The sequence below is a fragment of the Nicotiana tomentosiformis genome, chromosome 1, assembly GCF_000390325.3.
Source record: "Nicotiana tomentosiformis chromosome 1, ASM39032v3, whole genome shotgun sequence".
Lineage (NCBI taxonomy): Eukaryota > Viridiplantae > Streptophyta > Magnoliopsida > Solanales > Solanaceae > Nicotiana > Nicotiana tomentosiformis.
In genome coordinates, this window is record NC_090812.1 from 99974414 (window position 1) to 99979811 (window position 5398).

Below are 5398 nucleotides of genomic sequence, written 5' to 3' on the forward strand. Positions count from 1 at the left end.
TTTAAATCTTGAATATGTGCTTGTTTCAACAATTGATTAATGGAGAGAAAAGAAGTAATTTTCAATTCCAGAAGTCATATATACTAGTAATACTAATAACTAATACTGTAAATAATTAACTAGAGTAGCACACTTTGAGAAGGGGTCACTTGAGGAGCTACTATTGTTCAAATCATAGGAAGTATGTTATATAACAATTGTATAGATATAGAATATAGAAGTGGAAATTGTTAAAGCCGTTACTAGTTGGTTAAGGAGTTAGTAAAGTTAGTTACGGCAGTTAGCTACAGGGAAAGAATATATACGCTATAAGTGGAATTTGTAATAGTTAGTCTTATTTACGCATTTCTCTATCAATAATATCTGTTTCTCTCTTCTCTTATCTTCCTAATTTAATTTGACGCAACTCTGTTCAAGGATTGATTCTTCCACCCCCAATCCTTTAGGATTGCGTAACTGAATTCTTCATTGAGCTCGCTTCATTGGTATCAAAGCTAGGCGATTTTCGGACGCAGGAAAGATGCCGGAGCTGATGGCAGCGAACACCAAAAATGGTGAATTGGGGCGTGAGATGGACGAATTGCGTGAGCAAGTTCGAGCGCAAGGAGCTAAGCATGAAGATGCTTTGGATGAGATACGATAATTACTGGCAAACATGGTACTGGGAATGGAATTCCGGCGGGTCAAGTAACTCCAACTATGGCCTAATGGTCGTTATCAGCGATTTGAATTTTCTAGATTTAGTGGGGAAGATATTAATGGATGGTTGTATAAGGCAGAGTAATTCTTCGATTATGAAAAGATTTCGGAGGAAAATAGGATTCAAGGTGCCTCCATTAGTTTGGAGGGTAAGTCGTTGCAATGGCACAAAATGTATATGAGGGCAAGAATAGAAAGGTTTCCCAATTGGAACAATTATGTAAGGGCAATACATCTCTGATTTGGGGATGTTGAGCATGCAGATCCTATGGTAGAATTGGTGGCATTCAAACAAACGGGAAGTGGGCAGGATTACCTTGATAAATTTGATGAATTGTTGAACCAAGTAAAGGTAAAAGAAGAGCATTCTATTAGCATTTTCTTGGCCAATCTTAAACCAGAAATTGAAGTGCAAAAGAGGATACTAGGCCCTAGAACACTTATGAAAGCTTACAGTCAAGTAAGGTTGGCTGAGCAATCCCTCAAACTTCAACAAAATTAGACCCAAGCTATGGTGAGGAGTTCAAGATTTTTACTTCCTGCTTCTAGCAATGCTTGGAGTACCACTTCAAAAGGATCTTTCTCAAACCAGATGGGTGAAGGAAGCATGGCCATAGTGAATAACAGGTACAATAAATCTAACAATAAACTAGTACTTCCAGGATCTAGGAGACTATCTGATGTAGAAATGGACGAGAAAAGAGCCCAAGAGCTTTGTTATTGGTGTGATGAGAAGTACACTCCCAACATAAGTGTAGTAAAAGAAAGAAAGTATTCATTCTTGAATTGGATGAAGGAACAGAAGATGGAGAGTGGGAGGAGAATTTGGTGGATGAGGAGACTTTTGAGGAATCAACACTCAATCCTCAAGTGTCTATGCACGCACTAAATGACACCAGTGATTATAGGACCATGAGGGTATCAAAGGCAAAATGGTACATGCTTTAATCGATTCTGGATCAACCCACAATTTCATGGATTTGTCAGTAGCCAAGAGATTAGGGTGTAAACTAGACAGTATTACTCCATTTGTAATGGCTGTAGTTGATAGAAATAAGGTTCACAGCTCTGTGATGACTCACAGAATGACATGGAAGATGCAAGATGTGAATTTCAGAGATGATATACTGGTCATTCCATTAGGTGGTACGGATGTGGTACTGGGGATACAATGGCTGATCACACTAGGCGACATAAGATGGAACTTCAAATTACTAAGGATGGAATTTCACATTGGGGGTAGGAAGGTTTCTTTAAGAGGTAGTCAACCTGGAACCTTCAAAGTAGTAGCTGATGTTAGAATGCAGAAGATGCTTAAAAAGCCAAGCTAAATCAACATGTTATCAGTAGCTTTCATCCAACCAATTGAGGAAGCTAAACCAGCCATGTGCTACCAAGAAGTGCAAGCACCAAAAGATTTACAGCAGATCCTAAAATAGTATGCCTAATTATTTGAAGTGCCCAACAAACTACCTTCCTACAGGAATCACGACCACGGGATTGTATTGAAAGAAGGGACATTACCAATCAATGTGAGACCTTACAGATACCCAGCATGCCAGAAAGATGAGATTGAGAGGATGGTAAAGGAGATGTTAGAACATAGCATCATCAGGCCATGTGTGAGTCCTTTTTCTTCTCCTATTATTACGGTTAAGAAAAACAATAGTACATGGAGAGTTTGTATAAACGATAGGAAGTTAAATGACTGTACTGTCAAAGATAAATTTCCTATTCATGTGATTGAGGAGTTATTGCATGAACTAGGGGGATCGAAATACTTTTCTAAGTTGGATTTAAGATCCGGTTATCACCAGATTAGAATGACTGATCATGACATTGAGAAAATAACTTTTAGATCTCATCATGGCCATTATGAGTTTGTTGTAATGCCTTTTGGATTGACAAATACACCTTCAACATTCCAAAATCTAATGAATGAGATTTTTCAACCTTCCCTAAGGAAGTTTATTCTGGTATTTTTTTTATGACATTCTCATTTACAGCCCTTCAAGGTCTGAGCATTTGATACACTTGAAGGAAGCTTTTAATATCTTACAAGGAAACCAATTATTTGTTAAGCTTAGCGAATGCTCTTTTGGGAAGACTGAAGTTGACTATCTACGACATATCATCACTCAAGCAGGAGTTACTGCTGATCCAGAGAAGGTGAAGGTAATGATGAGTTGGCCTACTCCTCAAACTATCAAAGAAGTGAGAGGATTTCTATGACTAATATGGTATTATATAATATTTGTGAAGGGTTATGGAATTATTGCAAGACCTCTCATAGAGCTGCTGAAGAAAGACAAGTTCAAGTGGTCTGACGAAGCCACAGAAGCTTTCCAGAAACTGAAGCAGGCTATGAGCACTACACCTATATTGGCTCTACCAAACTTCTCTTTGGAATTTGTCATCAAAGCTGATGCATGTGGGGTGGGTATTGGAGATGTTCTAATGCAGGTTGAGCATCCCTTAGCCTATATGAGCAATGCCCTTAGCACCAAACATCAACAACTATCAGTATATGAGAAGGAAATGATGGATGTTGTTACTGATATTGACAAACGGAGACCTTGCTTGATTGGGAGGCATTTTCTTATTAAAACAAACCATTAGAGCCTCAAATATTTGTTGGAACAAAGAATTTTCACTCCAAGCCAACAGAAGTAGCTGGCCAAATTGATGGGATATGATTACTCTATTGTGTATAAGAAAGGAAAAGAGAACATTGTGGCTGATGCACTATTCAGATGCCTTGTGCAAGAAGCTCAACTACAGACATTGACCACAATCACCTCTGATTTCTTACTAAGGATTCAAGATTCATACAAAGGGCATCTACATCTCGAGAAATTGCTAGCTCAACTTCAAGCAGATCCTCTCTCTAATCCAGTTTACATGCTACAAGAGGGTGTACTCTATAGAAAAGGGAAAATAGTGGTAGGATTTGATCCCACTTTGCGAAAGTAAATATTGCAATTCTCACATGATTCAGCCATGGGTGGCCACTCTGGGATGGATGTTACTTTGTTCAGGATCAACGGAGTGTACTACTGGGCCAAGATGAAGCAGGATGTCCACAAGCACGTTCGAAACTGTGAGGTATGCCAAAAATGCAAAGGGGAAAATGTCAGCTATCCAGGGCTCTTACAACCTCTTCCCATACCTGAGAAAATTTGGCAAGACATTAGTCTTGACTTCATTGAGGGACTTCCCAAATCTCATCAGAAATCAGTCATATTAGTGGTAGTAGATAGACTGAGCAAGTATGCTTACTTTATTGGGTTGGCACATCCTTACACTGCTTCTACAGTCGCTCAAGTATTTTTTGACAATATTTACAAGTTCCATGGTCTACCTCAAACAATAATGAGTGACAAGGATGTCATTTTTCTAAGCAAATTCTAGCAGGTTGTATTTGAGACACAGGGAGTACAGTTGCATCACTCTAGTGCCTATCATCCCCAATCCGATGGACAAACAGAGGTATTGAATAAGTGTGTGGAAAGATACCTTAGATGAGTGTAATGATCGACCTAAAGAATTGCTACAATGGTTACCCCTTGCAGAATAGTGGTATAATACAAATTATCACACTGCTATCAAAATGACTCTTTTTGAAATTCCTTATGGGCAGAAGCCACCTACTCACATACCTTACATAGCTCATACATCTATCGCGGACCAGGTGGATAGAAGCCTATAAGCTAGAAAAGCTACCATACAGCTTCTCAAACACCATTTGCAGTTAGCTAAATGTAGAATGAAGGCACAAGCAGACAAGAAGAGAACTCTCAGGACTTTTGATGTTGGTGATATGGTTTTCGTAAGACTTCAACCTTACAGGAAAATGTCTTTCAAAGGCCACTCCTATCACAAACTCAGTCCCAAGTACTTTGGCCCTTTCAAGGTTATGAAGCAGGTGGGGAATGTAGCTTATAAGTTGGACCTTCCCCCTCAAGCTAAAATTCATCACACATTTCATGTTTCACAGCTGAAGAAATATATTGGCACTGCTACTGTGATACCAGATTTACCAGTTTCATTATCACCTCATGGATGCATTGTTCTGGAGAGGATCATTACTAAGCTTGGGCACCAGATCACCCAGGTCCTTGTGAAATGGTTTAACTGTCCTAAGGAGGATAGTACATTGATGGATCTTCGCATGTTACAACAATAATTTCCTCACTTTAGTCCTTGAGGACAAGGACTTTTTGAGAGGGGGGAAACTTGTTATATAGCAATTGTATAGATATAGATTATAGAAGTGAAAATTGTTAAAGTCATTACTAGTTGGTTAAGGAGTTTGTAAAGTTAGTTACAACAGTTAGCTATAGGGAAAGAATATATACGCTATCAGTGAAAATTGTAATAGTTAGTCAAATTTACGCATTTCTCTATCAATAATATCTGCTTCTCTCTGCTCTTATCTTCCTAATTCAATTTGACGCAACTCTGTTCAAGGATTGATTCTTCCACCCCCAATCCTTTAGGATTGCGTAACTAAGTTCTTCACTGAGCTCGCTTCAAAGTATTATCTTAAATTCCTTCCAAACCAGGAAAACCAAGAACTCTAATAGCCTATTTGGCCAAACTTCTAAAAGTACTTTTTGCGAGAATCAGTTTGTGTTTGGCTAATTAATTTGAAAAACACTTTTGAGCAGTAATTAGTGTTCGGCTAAACTTTTGAAAA

General features: G+C 38.6%; 1 long non-coding RNA gene across 1 annotated transcript; it reads left to right on the forward strand.

The window, feature by feature from the left end:
- The first annotated feature begins 241 nt into the window (after nt 1-241).
- Nucleotides 242-5134, forward strand: LOC104093467 (uncharacterized). Its single transcript, XR_685660.4, has 2 exons — nt 242-2874; nt 2962-5134. It is a non-coding gene; the product is annotated as an uncharacterized lncRNA (long non-coding RNA).
- Nucleotides 5135-5398: the final 264 nt, after the last annotated feature.